Consider the following 14,569-nt stretch of genomic DNA (forward strand, 5'->3'; position numbering starts at 1 on the left):
CTGTGGTCAGGAGGAGACTGTTAGCCTCAGATGTTTTGTGGGATGTTAGGGTACACTGCTAGCAACAGACCTATAACATTCTTTCCCAAAGGAACCTGTTGTCCCTCCTGGCTCCTCCACAGGTATCCAGATGGGAGTCCAGAGCCAACAGCCTAGATTCTAGAAGACTGGGACCAGTTAGTAACCTACTCATTGTGCCCAAGTTCTCTCTCCTTTCCTGGCTAAAAACAGAACAGTCTCTGCTCTGTCCCTTGCTGCAGCCAGCCAGTGCTGGGTCCAACCTGGTCCTGGGAGACTAGTCTCGGGTAGAAAAAGCCTCTCTCCAAGCCTCAGTTTCCTTCCCTGTCCAAGGGGGAAAAAATAGTGCTCTACCTCTGAGACCTGGTTGTGGGTGGTGGGGGTTCTATGGAAAGTAACCTCACAGGGTGGTCTGATCATAAATTCTTCACGGGGCAGATCACGAGGGGTGGGTAATCACGGCCCAGGCCTATGCATTCTCTATGAAAAGGCTTATATTTGACTTAAGCAGGCCCTGTCTGTGGATTTTGTGTGTCTAGGCTAGCATGCCTCTGAAAATCCAGTCCGGTCTGGCTCTCTCACCTTCACCTAATCTTCCATATGGTGCCTCCTTGATTTCAAATGCGTAGAAGAAGCTGCAAAACTGCTCAGTTTGTCTCAAATAAACTCTTTAAAAAAATTTTTTTTTTAAATTTGCCTGACCTGTGGTGGTGCAGTGGATAAAGCATTGACCTGGAAATGCTGAGGTCGCCGGTTCAAAACCCTGGGCTTGCCGGGTCAAGGTGTATACCAGAGAAGCAACTAGGAGTTGATGTTCTTCCTCTCCCCCCCACCGCGCCCTTCTCTCTCTCTCAAATCAATAAATAAAATCTTTAAAAGAGTTTTAAATTTGATTTTAGAGATAGAAGAAAGGAGAGAAATAAATATTAGTTTTTTATTTGACTTATTTATGCATTCCTTGGTTGAGTCGTTTATGTGCCCTGACTGGAATCGAGCCCCTAAGCTTGGTGTATCTGGACGATGCTAACCAACTGAGCTGCCAGCCAGGGCTGAAATACACTCTAAGAAATTCTTTACAGAAGACCTTTCTTACATTAGCAGACTAAGCAGTTGACCAGATCATTCCTCTCCATATCCTAGAGGGACTTGAAGTCACTATTATAATCTTGGGGGCTAGCTAGCCCCCATCCCCACCTCCTTGATGCACTAAAGCTTGGAGGCCACGCTTTCCCCAGGACCGAGCTACGTGGACTTTGATCACTTAACCTGCTCCTGGCCTTGCGTCCCCTCCCGTATGTACCCGAGCTTTTACCAGCCACTATTGAAGTTCTTTGGATGTGTAAGTGGGGAGGATGGAAGTAGAGATGCTTAAGGGATCTTAAGACCTTTATTTGGTTGTTTTCCTTTGTACATATTTTTAAAAAAACTTGTTTTGAAGAAAGGCAAGGTGCAGCTTCCAGAGGCACCTGGGGTGATGCCCCTCCAGCCGAGGACGGGTGGGGTTGGGGAAGTGGGGAGGGCGGGGGAGCAGACGAGGCAGCAGGGGGACCTGTTGTTTTTCCTGTTGCAAGTAAAAAGGAAACAAAGTGGGAAGTGGAGTGTGCGGACTGTCAGCAGGCGGGGCGCCCGCGCCCCGCCTCCCTCCCTCGAGGCTTACTAACGCGCAGCGCCTTCGCTCTAAGCGGCCGCCGAGCCGAGCCACCCCAACCGTGTCAGCTGCGCCGGGCCTGGTAAGCGCTCTCCTCTGGCTGCTTCTGGGGAGATGGGGTAGGGAACCGAGGCCAAGGTCCTTGGGGAGCCTCGCAGAGTCGCGGGGCCAGCTCGCAGGGGTCTCCACGCGCGCACAGCCGGTGCTTCCCGCCCCAGTGCGCATCCCTGCGTCTAGCGAGCCCGGCAAGTGGCGTCCCCGCGGCAGGCCGTTGGGACCTGAGCCGAGGCTGGGCTCAGACACCAGGGCCCGGGGCCGCCTCCGGTGCACCCGCCTAGAAGCGCGCAGACAGCTCCCCTGTGACTGTGCTGAGCGCCTTGCGAAGCCGAACGGAGGAGCTCTGGGCCCGGCAGCAGGGTCCGGGCTTGGTCCCAGGGCTGGGGCAGCTTCGCAGGTACCCTCCGGGGCGCGGGAGATGGCAAGCGCTCTAACGAGTGCGCCCTGCCGGGAGCGCAGCTAGCGCGACCAGGGGGTGCCCAGGCCGTGCGGCGGGGTGCGGGCGCGTTCCCACGGGCGGAGGCGCGAGGAGAGGGGCGCAAGCCCCATCCCGGTGCCCAGCCTAGTGGACGTGGACGGGCCCGACTCCCGCCCGCCCCGCCGCGTGTTTACTGCAGCCGCGCCGAAATCAGCCCCCGGATCTGCAGCGGAGACTGGGTTACAGCGGCAAAACCGCCTCCAGCTTTGCATTTCCGGACTCTTTTTTTTTCTTTCTTCTTTTTAATACTCTTACCCGTAATTCAGTCTGAATGAGGCCCCCCCCCTTTTTTAAAAAACTAGTTTCCTGTTTTTATTTAGGCTTCCTCTTCAGCACCTCCTTTTTTGAAATCGAAACGAGGGAAACAGGGAAACCTCTCGTGGGAACCAGGATGGGGGGGGGGGGTCACTGCGTTCCACCCTGGTGGGGAGATGGGGGTCCTGAGAGCTGGTGAAGGACTGCTGGGGGGGGGGCCCGAAAGGCGCGCTCCGGTAGGGGTCGAAGGTAGGGATGGGGTTTCTGGGGTCGGGAGTGAGGGACGCCCTGGGGCGGTCCACGTGCCTGGTCCTGGCGCGGCACCCTTGGAATCTGCCCGGTGTGAGGATGGAGCGCTCCGGAGCCTTCAGATGATTGGGCAGCTTTCATTCCGTTCTGGTGCTCCAGAGGGTCTGGAATCTTACCCGGCTATCAAGTGGGGCTTCGCCTGGGCTTCTGCAGAAGCCCCATCGGGCACCACTCTCAGAAATGCTCTGCACAGTCGCGCGTGTATGTCGGACAGGTGTGTCTTTCTGGGCCCACGGGGAGTCTTCTGTCTGTAGTCTTGGAGGGGAAGGTTCACTGCTCCAAAGGGACCTTGAAACCCAGGACTGATCCCACTGCTCACTCCCAGGAGAGCTGGACACCTCTGGAATGCCTGACAGCACCTTGGGGTTCTTGTCAAATGAATGATGTTGTAGGGCAGGGGTCGGGAACCTTTTGGCTGAAAGAGCCATGAACGCCACATATTTAAAAATGTAATTCCGTAAGTCATACAATGACCCCTGTATCTACCCATTATCCAATAAAAATTTGGTGTTGTCCCGGAGGACAGCTGTGATTGGCTCCAGCCACCCACAACCATGAACATGAGCGGTAGGAAATGAATGGATTGCAATACACGAGAATGTTTAAAATTTTTAATGTTATTATTATTTTTTTATTAAAGATTTGTCTGCGAGCCAGATGCAGCCATCAAAAGAGCCACATCAGGCTCGCGAGCCATAGGTTTCCAACCCCTGCTGTAGGGGCTTCTCAGCTCAGAGTTGTTCGTTTTTACACTTGTTCTCAGTGGACCCTAAAGGCTAAATGATGTCGTCTCCAGTTTCCAGTGGAGAAAACGAGGGCTCAGAAAAGTTAACTGACTTCCTCAACTCACACAATTTACAAGTCGCTCTCCAGAATCCCAGTTGCAGATGAGGAGAATGTTTCCTAATAGCTCTCTCGGGGTGGGGTTGGGAGACTTGGGGCGTCCTTTCAGAGAGTAGTAGCCTCTAATGCACCCACGGTGACATGACTCCCAGGTTTGGTGGCTGTGATAAGTGGGGATGAAGATCTTTTGATATACCAACCTTAACAAACACAAGGAGACAGGAGTAGACCTTTCTCTTCTGCTCTCGTTAGAGTAGAAATTTCTGACCCCTTTAGCATTTCCGAGTTCTGCTGGGGTTTGATTTCTCCACTTAAGGATTCTGTCCAGCCTGGCTGGGGAGAGCACTGCCTAGACTCCAGGCCCGAGAGCATTCTCAGGCTGATTCCTTTCTGGTGCTTTCACAGACTTCTCCAAGTACTAGAAGATGCTCTGGGGTGCTGTTAAAACCTAGTTGGCAGTGGCTGTCTTTAAAGACAACCTCTTTCTGAACCAGGCTCCCCACAACTCCGCTCACATTTAGGAATAGCACAGGCCACTTTGAGAATATAGATGTCTCTGGAATTATGACGTGTGCCCAAAACATGTCATGTCCGGGGCATGCCGATGTCCCCCTGCCAGCAGGACAAGCTGCATTTCTGCAGCCGCAGTCCACGCCTAGGCGGGCACATGGAGCGTGCGCATGGTGCTGTGGGCTCCTTCTTTCATCTTGCTTTACTAGGTTTAGCAAGTGTTGACTGAGGCTCCCCTGGGAGCTGGGGGCTATGCTGAGAACCAGGCAGGCAGACCTGGAGGGTGCCTGCCCCTGGCAGCGGGGTGGGGCGGCTCACAGGACGCACACTCGACCCGTTATTGGAGATCAGCCCCAAACCCGGGAGCTTCTGGGCCCAGCGGCCCAGCACTGTTGTGCCAGGGCGTTTGTGGGGGATGTTGATGCGGGGTGAGGGGTCAGTTCCTGCTTCACCTTGTTTTTCTTCAATTGCACAGTTAAAGGGAGAAGTGAATGTGCAACTTGTGAAGCAATTCCCCTTTGGCTGGTTGATTTTTTCAAAACCATTTTTGTTTAGCGAGCAGTTCCCTCCCTCCCAGAGGGCAGCTGCTTCTGTGGGGCTGACTGTGGGGTTTGGGGCCCCTCCAAATGCTTCCTGCCCGAGGTTCCTAGGACAGGCTCTCTCAGCCACTCCCCGGGGCACAGGCATCTCTCAGCCGGCTCCCGGAAGGTCGGCTCGGGAGTGCCGCTCCTCCTGGGGACTAGGAACTCCTGGGGTGATTGACCTCCAGCTGGGGGCCGGCAGGAGCCTGCCTTGCTGGGCGGGAGAGAAACATCCTCTTCTTTAAATGACAAAGCTTGCAGAACTCCTCCTTCTCTCCTGGCCGTTAATGTTAAAACAATTTTCTTTAATTTGGTTGGTGGAAATCCCCCGCAATCATATCTGAAACGCGGCCAGTTTCAAGATGGAAAAAAAAAAAAGTTCAACCCGGGAACCTTCCTCCTCACTCTCGCCTTGCAGACAAACACTGACTTTCTGTAGTGTGTACCGAACTGCGGTCACTATCCTCTCCCGCGGCCGCAGGGTCCGGGGCCTGCGGTGGGGCTGGGACATCGCCCCGCCCCCCCTGCCCTGGCTCCCGGTGGATGACAGCCCCGCCTCTCTCTCCAGAAGTGCTAAGGTCACCCCTCAGATAAGGTCAGGGCTTCTAGAAATGGGTGCTTTCCAAGGCCGGCGGCTCTCTCTCGGAGCCCGGAGGGAGAGTGCTTGGACTAATGGGTGTGGCGTTTCTAAAGTGGCGTTTCAGGCGTCTCCTGTCTCAGTCACCGGGAAATTGGGAAATTGCCTTCCCCTGGGACGAAACGCCAGGAGAGTGACATTGGGGAGAAGGAGGGGAAGCAGCAGAAGGAGAGAGGGCAAGGAGGCTTGGGCTTTTCTGTCCTGGAGAGGTGCTGTGTCCCTTCCCTGTGGCTTAGGGCAACTGGCATTCATTCTCTCACAGTCCCAGAGGGAGGGCAGACGTTCAAGGTGCGAGCAGGCCCTACTCCCTTCAGCCGGCGGCTTAAGGAAGAGGCCTTCCTGGCCTCCTTGGCTTCTGGTGGCTCCAGGTGTCCTCTCTGGACTCCGTGTCTCCATGGCCTCTCCTCTCTGTCTCTTGTTAAAGACATTTGTCGTTGGATTTGGGCCCCTGGGATAATCCAGGATGAACTCGTCAAGATCTTTAACTTAAATACATTTGCAAAGACCCTCTCCCCACATAATTATGTTTCCAGATAATTCACAGGTTGGGGGGGGGGGTGTTGAGACAGGGACATACCTTTTGGAGAGCCACCATTCAGCTTACTACGGGGAGTGTTTCTTTGGGTATTTTGGGGGGAAGCTGTTGTGCAGAGTCATGTTTGCAGGGAACTAAACGCTCCCTGCCTCTGGGCCCTGGGTTGAGGCTTCCCCTGGGGACCTTAGGCAAGGGTGTCAGAGTCCTCAGAGCTCTCTGTGGCCCATTGTCTCTAGCCTCCCGCTCCTCTCTCCTGCTTCCCTTTCCCCAACTTTGCAAACTGGACACCACTATAGTAGTCAGCTCCAGTAATAGTCACCCTGGCTCGAAGGTCCCCATAGCAGGAAAGACCATTTCTGTCCCCCACTCTCAACAGCCTGTTTTCTAAGTGCTTCTCCTGCAAAGAACTGTCCTTCCACCCGACCAGGCGGTGGCACAGTGGATAGAGCGTCGGACTGGGATGCAGAGGTCGCCAGCTTGAGCGCGGGCTCATCTGGTTTGAGCAAAAGCTCACCAGCTTGAACCCAAGGTCACTGGCTCCAGCAAGGGGTTGCTCGGTCTGCTGAAGGCCCGCCGTCAAGGCACATATGAGAAAGCAATCAATGAACAACTAAGGTGTTGCAACGTGCAACGGAAAAACTAATGATTGATGCTTCTCATCTCTCTCCGTTCCTGTCTGTCTGTCCCTGTCTATCCCTCTCTCTGACTCACTGTCTCTGTAAAAAATAAATAAATAGTCTGACTTCCGGTGGCACAGTGGATAAAGCGTTGACCTGGGAACACTGAGGTCGCCGGTTCAAAACCCCGCACTTGTCTGGTCAAGGCATATATGGGAATTGATGCTTTCTGCTCCTCCCCCCTTTCTCTCTCTCTCTCTCTCTCTCTCTCTCTCCCTCTCTCTCTGTCCTCCCCTCCCTACTCTCTAAAATAAATAAATAAAAATTTAAAAAAAATTAATTAAAAAAATAAAGAACTGTCCTTCCCTCTCGTTCTTCCTATTTTCTTTCCCCTCCTGCCCTCCCTCTTCTCTTCAGGGATAGCCTCCTCTGGGCTCAGGGATCCTCCCAGCCAGGGCTCCCCTCTTCTCTCCTGGGCACCTCCCATTGCAGAGTGTCCTCTGTTGAGAGCTGGCCCTGGGAGAGGCGGTACAGGGCTCAGCTTTGTGGCTGTCCACACATCCTCTGTCCTCCTCCAGGGACCACAGTGTTAGGGTGTAGGACGGGTCTGGTGGTGCTGGCGGGGATTTGAGAGCTGCCCTAGTCATTGGAGCTTGTAGGAGGGGGGAGGATGAGGGTGTGTGTGTGTGTGTGTAAGCGTGCACACTTACAATGGTGGGGGTGCTTCATAGCTCTCTGTGGGGGGGCAAGGTCATTCTCCTACTTAGCCCCACCTCCCCACAGAAGCATTGCCTTTTTTTTTTTTAATCTTTCGTGAGAAATCTGGGAGAAGTGCTTTCTTATCAATAGGGAAGCAAGATTGCACCCCAGTAATGGAAACTTTGAAAAGTCATTTATGTATAGGTGGGGAGCGGGGTGGGGCAGGGTAAGAAGTTGAGATGAGGGGATTGCCACCTGGGAGACAAGTATTGTCATTGGAGTCAGTCAGGCTGGGTTTTAATAGCAACCACGTTTTATCTGCTCATTGACCTTTTTGGCAATTCAATCGCCCTGTCTGAGCCTCAGAACCCCCAGCTGTAGCATTGGAATAGCGGTGCCCATGGTCAGTCATTAAGATTTCATAAGTTGCCTGACCAGGTGGTTGCGCAGTGGATAGAGCTTCGGACTGGGATGCGGAGGACCCAGGTTCGAGACCCTGAGGTCACCAGGTTGAGCACGGGCTCATCTGGTTTGAGCGAAGCTCACCAGCTTGGACCCAAGGTCGCTGGCTTGAGCAAGGGGTCACTCGGTCTGCTGTAGCCCCATGGTGTAGACACATATGAGAAAGCAATCAATGAACAACTAAAGTGCTACAACAAAAAACTGGTGATTGATACTTCTCATCTCTCTTGTTCCTGTCTGTCTGTCCCTATCTATCCCTCTCTCTGACTCTGTCTCTGTAAAAAAAAAAAAAATCTCCTAAGTTGTCATGCGTGATGTGCCCGGCACACAGCAGAACATACAATATCTGTAAAGTGTAAAGGAGTTAGTTTGTAGTGGGGGGGACAGTCCATAAGTAATTTTTTAAAAATTAATTTTAATGGGGTGACACTGATCAATCGGTACATAGGTTCAGAGAAAACATCTCCAGGTTATTTTGACATTTGATTATGTTGCATACCCATCCATAAGTAATTTTTTATTATCCTACTATCCCTCCATAGCCACTGCCAGTTTGGGTCTCTTGTCCGTTCTTTTTTTTTTTTCCTTTTCTGCATTTTTCTTTTTTTTTTTTTTTTTGTATTTTTCTGAAGCTGGAAACGGGGAGAGATAGACAGACTCCCGCATGCGCCCGACCGGGATCCACCCGGCACGCTCACCAGGGGCGACGCTCTGCCCACCAGGGGGCGATGCTCTGCCCCTCCGGGGCGTCGCTCTGCCGCGACCAGAGCCACTCTAGCACCTGGAGCAGAGGCCAAGGAGCCATCCCCAGCACCCGGGCCATCTTTGCTCCAATGGAGTCTTGGCTGCGGGAGGGGAAGAGAGAGACAGAGAGGAAGGAGGGGGGGGGGTGGAGAAGCTAATGGGCCCTTCTCCTATGTGCCCTGGCCGGGAATCGAACCTGGGTCCCCCGCACGCCAGGCCGATGCTCTACCGCTGAGCCAACCGGCCAGGGCCATTTTTCTGAAGCTGGAAACGGGGAGGCAGTCAGACAGACTCCCGCATGTGCCCTTCCGGGATCCACCCGGCATGCCCACCAGGGAGCGATGCTCTGTTGCAACCAGAGTCATTCTAGCGCCTGAGGCAGAGGCCACGGAGCCATCCCCAGCGCCCGGGCCATCTTTTGCTCCAATGGAGCCTCAGCTGCAGGAGGGGAAGAGAGAGACAGAGAGGAAGGAGAGGGGGAGGGGTGGAGAAGCAGATGGGCGCCCCTCCTGTGTGCCCTGGCTGGGAATCGAACCCGGGACTTCCACACGCCAGGCCGATGCTCTACCACTGAGCCAACCGGCCAGGGCCTCTTGTCTGTTCTTTATGCATTTTTAATTTACTTGTAATTAGTAGGTGTGTACTTTTTTTGTCTTAAATTTTATTTCTCAGTTGTGATAATGTAAATATACATAATGGAATGATATTTTGTAGATTCACAAGGTTGTGCGACCATCACCTGGTCCATCTCCAGAACTTACCATCTTTGCCCGTTAAACACTCCCCACTCCCCCCCCTCAGCCCCTGCAGCCGCCATTCTCCTTTCTGACTCTGTGAGTTTGACTGTTCTCAGTACCTCATATAAGTGGAATCACGCAGTATTGGTCCTTTCGTGACTCATTTATTTTGCTTAACATATGTCCTCAGGGTTCATCCATGTTTTAGCATGTGACAGGGTTTCCTTACTTTTTAAGGCTGAATACCATTCCATTGATGGATGGACCACATTTTGTTTATTCCTACCTCAATGGACGCTTCGAGCGGATTGCTTCCACCTTTTGGCTCTTGTGAACAATGCTGCTACAAACACACATGTACAATTACTGTATGTGTTTGTTTCCTGGCTTTGAATTTTCTTGCGTATCTACCGGGAAGTGGAATTGCTGGGTCATATGGTAATTCTGTGTTTAATTTTCTGAGGAGTGGGACATAGGCTTTTGTAAATTGCTTTTTTCCCATTTATTTTAAATTTCCTGTTGATATACAAGATTATATTAGTTTCAGGTGTACAGCATAGTAATTAGACATTTAGATGCTTTACGAAGTGATCACCCCAATAAATCTAGTACCATCTGACTACTTTACGTAGTTATTACAGTATTGTTGACTGTATCTCCTAGGCTGTACTTTACATCCCTGACATGATAAATACCACTGGCAGTTTGTACTTCTTAGTCCTCTTCATGTAATTTGTGTGTGTGTGTGTGCGTGCGACAGAGACAGAGAGAGGGACAGATAGAGACAGACAGACAGGAAGGGAGAGAGATGAGAAACATCAGTTCTTCGTTGCGACACCTTAGTTGTTCATTGCTTGCTTTCTCATGTGCCTTGACTGGGGGGGCTACAACAGACCGAGTGACCCCTTTCTCAAACCAGCGACATTGGGCTCAAGCTGGTGAGCCTTACTCAAACCAGATGAGCCCACACTCAAGCTGGTGACCTCGGGGTTTTGAACCTGGGTCCTCCACATCCCAGTCCGATGCTCTATCCACTGCGCCACCGCCTGGTCAGGCTCTTCATGTAATTTTTAAAAAATAACTGACTCATTAACATGTTCCACATTACTTCATAACCTATCTTTTTTTAGTGGGAGTATAAGTGTCCTAAAACAAGACACCATCATTTTCGAAAGCATACTCCATTGTAGGACATTGATTTGTTTCCATGCACACACACACACACACCATTCCACAAATATTGTAATTAACAGTATGTTTTCAGTCATAGGGTATTTTTTTTTTCATAGTCAAGAATGATTGAACAAAGGCATTAAACATATTTATAGCTCTTAGAGCTAAATGGTTTTCCAAGAAAGATTGGACCAGTTTATCCCAGTGATATAGTTTCAAGATACTTCTGAAAGCTTTGAATAATATGAGTAAAAATGTTACACTAATAGGTCTAAAAGGTAATCATCTTAAATGTGTCTCTTTTATTGCTAAAGAGGTCACATAGCTTTGTTTCCAGCTGCTAGCTCTATGAATGGCATGAAGTTTGCAGCAGTTAAACTCTTGAACTCTGGAAAGGGGTTGGATTCAGATTCCAACAGTAGCTTCCCCACTTCCCAGCTGTGTGACCTTGAGTACAATTCTCACCTTCTTTGATCCTGGATTTCCTCTTGTGTAAAATGAAGCTAATGGACCCATTCCTAAGGGTAAGAATTAAATGAGGTAAACTAGAAAATGAACATCACCTAGCACATAGTTGTTACTCAGTAACTTATTATTATTATTATTATTATTTTATTTATTTATTTTTTTACAGAGACAAAGAGTCAGAGAGAGGGATAGATAGGGACCGACAGGAACGGAGAGATGAGAAGCATCAATCATTAGTTTTTTGTTGCATGTTGCAACACCTTAGCTGTTCATTGATTGCTCTCTCATATATGCCTTGACCGTGGGCCTTCAGCAGACCGAGCAACCCCTTGCTCAAGCCAGCGACCTTGGGCTCAAACCAGTGAGCTCTTGCTCCAACCAGATGAGCCTGCACTCAAGCTGGAGACCTCGGGGTCTCGAACCTGGGTCTTCCGCATCCCAGTCCAACGCTCTTTCCACTGCGCCACCGCCTGGTCTCAGTAACTTATTATTAGCTGTTATTGTTAATGCCATAATTTAATCTAACAAGTAAGTCTTCATTCACCCTCAAGATTTGTCTTGTGTGAAGAGGGAAAGATGTTTCACACTCTGGCCGAAGGGATTCAGGTTAAGCGCAGGGATCGACTTTTCTGCTGTAGAGGTAGACAGATGACCCTAGAAGGAGCTGACGGAAAGAGCCATGCCCTTGGCTGTCTGGCAGGATTTGGGCGTGAGTCTCCCTGGGACAAGCAAATGAACCCGTTCTGGGTGATGCTTCCTCACCAAGGGACAGAAAGGGGTGGCAATGGGCTGTGGGGACTCTTGAGGCCCCAACAGGGCTGTTTCTCCAGAACCCTGTTCCCCTGCGGTCCTGCAGTCTCTGTCGCGTAGAAATGGGACATAAAGATTTGCTAATGATGCCTGACTTGTGGTGGCTCAGTGGATAAAGCGCCAACCTGGAAATGCTGAGGTTACCGGTTCAAAACCCTGGGCTTGCCTGGTCAAGGCACATATGGGAGTTGATGCTTCCTGCTTCTCCCTCTTTTCCTTTTCTCTTTCTCTCTCTCTCTCTCTCTTTCTCTCTCACTCTCCTCTCTAAAATGAATAAATACAAAATTAAAAAGATTTGTTAATGATTGAGTCCAGAATTCGGGGTGAATTGAACCCATTGGTGACTGTCCCGTTGTTGGCATCCAGATGCTCCTTCGTGCAGTTTGGGAAATGGAGGCAGGCGTCCTGGGCGGGACCCCAGGGTTTTGGCACCAACTTGGTTTCCTGCCCATGGAGCCTGCCTCTGCAGCCCCTGAGAGTGAAATAGCCTCTGATTACCTCTCAGTGGTCCTCAGGGAGCCTCTGGTGAGGGGACTTAAGTCAAGGACACCATTTTTTTTTTTTCAACTCATGCTTAATGTATGCATTGTCTTTGCTGCTGACCCGTGTCTACAGAGGAAGTTCATAAAACCAGGATCTTGGTTGTAAATAAATTGCTTCATAAGAAATTTCTTCTAGGGGGAAACCACCAAAAACCCCCAACTTTCCCCCTCACCTGTCCCTCTCAAAAACCTCCATCGAAAATGTTTCTTGTGTTCAGAGCTGATGAAAGGATGGGCGAGACCACAGCCCCTGTTTCTGATGGTCCTGCCTGGCAGGAGCTGGAGCACTGGGTCAGGCATCCTTTTTCCCTGTTGTGTGGTGTGACAAATATTTGAATAATACAACCATTGCTGTCATTTGGAAACTAGTGATGAGGCGTGATCTTTTTTTTTTTTTTTTTGTATTTATCTGAAGCTGGAAACAGGGAGGCAGTCAGACAGACTCCCGCATGCGCCCGACCAGGATCAACCCAGCACGCCCACCACGGGGCGATGCTCTGCCCATCCGGGGCGTCGCTCTGTTGCGACCAGAGCCACTCTAGTGCCTGAGGCAGAGGCCAAGGAGCCATCCCCAGCGCCCAGGCCATCTTTTGCTCCAACGGAGCCTTGGCTGCGGGAGGGGAAGAGAGAGACAGAGAGGAAGGAGAGGGGGAGGGGTGGAGAAGCAGATGGGCGCTTCTCCTGTGTGCCCTGGCTGGGAATCGAACCTGGGACTTCCGCACGCCAGGTGCTCTACCACTGAGCCAACCGGCCAGGGCCCGTGATCTATTTTTGAACTAGGCACAGCAGCAAATCTAATATGGTAGCTTGTTAAGATGTACGTTGCTCTGTATTTCCAGGAGAAAGCACAGGGCAAGGCACAGTTTTGAAAATGAATAGAGCCTGACCAGGTGGTGGTGCAGTGGATCGAGTGTCGGCCTGGGATGCAGAGGACCCAGGTTCAAAATCCCAAGGTTGCTGGCTTGAGCGCTAGGTCACCGGCTTGAATGTGGGATCATAGACCTGACCCCGTGATTGCTGGCTTGAACTCAAGGTCACTGGCTTGAGCAAGGGGTCACTCACTCTGTTGGAATCCCCTGGTCAAGGCACATATGAGAAAGCAATCAGTGAACAACTAAGGTGCCACAACCAAGAATTGATGCTTCTCATCGCTCTCCCTTCCTGTCTGTCTGTCCCTGCCTCTCTCTCTTTCTCTCTCTTGCTAAAATAAAATTAAAAGAAGTGAATAGAAAGAAAGCATAACAGTTAATGTCAAATGCAAGAGCTTTAGAATTAGATGGAAGTTCAGATCTTGGCTTTGATACTTGGCACATAGATGACCTCAACAAGTTGCCTTACCTCTCTGAGCCTCCAGGTTTTCATTGAAAATTGGGTTAACAGTACCCTTTCGGTGGATTGTTGTGAAGATTAGAAATAAGGGAAAATCTGCCCTAAGTCATGGGCCTAACTCTAAAAGTTGCTATTTTTGCCGCTGGATAAATGAATCTTTGCAGCCCACACTGTAAGAGGGAAAGGATTTAAAATGAACAGGGATCTTTGTCTGAAGCCATTGAGGTTTGCACCATAAGGTAAAATTTATTCATCCATTGTCTTATTTGCCCTGTGAACGATCAGTATGGAGTGCATAGGGTATGTGTCAGTGAGTACCCCCATTTTACAGGCAAAGAGGGAAAATGCTTTGTTATCCGCCTGCTCCTCTCCTATATGTTGTCAGCTTTTTCTAACCCTTCAAGGTCTGAAGAAGCTTGGGGATGAGAGCTGAGGACTGTGGAGATGACCTCTTTTCCAGGACATTTTCTTCTTTCCCCTAAGGGTGGGTGGGATGGCAGGATCAGCTCCTGGACTAACTCCCCTGGCCTGGACTAGCAGGTAAGGGCAGCTTGCCAGTGAGGCTTATCAAGTGACCTTGGCCGTGACAGTGGACCCTGGTTTGGTCCTGTCACCTGTGAGCCACAGCAGCGAGACAGGGGTCCCGTGTGGGTGGGCTGCCTGAGAGGCAGCTATCCCAGAAGCTCTTATGTAGGTTTGTGGGAAGTGGTTGAGAGCCCGCCCTGTGGCTGGCAGTAACCTTAACCCTCCAGGGACTGTGTTTCTCCAACTTTCCCACCCACTCCCCCGGCCAGAGGAGGGGGTGTGCAGCCTGAGCGTGCAGCAGCCCACCCCGGCCATGACCTTGCTTTGAAGCTTCAAGTTTATATTTTTAACAACTAATGTTACTTTTACATTCTTATCTCCTGATAAACCCGTGTTTATTTTACTACAAGGAACACAGTCCCCCGTAACTTTTGGGTTAGATGGATGTTCTGGGAAGATGTTGATGTGTTTCCTGTGGCCTCTGCCACTCCCAGCACAGTGTCTCCAACCGCAGTTTGGAAACTACGGATGAGGGCAAAACAGTATGAAGAAGGATGCAACCACATGAGCTGAAACTCAGGTTTGGGTCGAG

At 50.8% G+C, this 14,569-nt stretch overlaps 1 protein-coding gene across 3 annotated transcripts in view; it reads left to right on the forward strand.

Annotated features, from left to right (window-relative positions):
• Positions 1–1,688: 1,688 nt before the first annotated feature.
• Positions 1,689–14,569, forward strand: part of PIK3CD (phosphatidylinositol-4,5-bisphosphate 3-kinase catalytic subunit delta) — a 55,432-nt gene continuing 42,551 nt past the window's right edge. The window contains exon 1 of one of the 3 annotated variants that reach the window (XM_066374984.1): positions 1,689–1,748. The gene's annotated coding sequence lies outside the window, so the exon portion shown is untranslated. Of the gene's footprint in view, positions 1,749–2,101; positions 2,121–2,626; positions 2,706–14,569 lie in introns of those variants that run through there. The other 2 variants (XM_066374988.1, XM_066374986.1) reach the window with 2 other exon arrangements.

This window comes from Saccopteryx leptura, chromosome 3, assembly GCF_036850995.1.
Source record: "Saccopteryx leptura isolate mSacLep1 chromosome 3, mSacLep1_pri_phased_curated, whole genome shotgun sequence".
Lineage (NCBI taxonomy): Eukaryota > Metazoa > Chordata > Mammalia > Chiroptera > Emballonuridae > Saccopteryx > Saccopteryx leptura.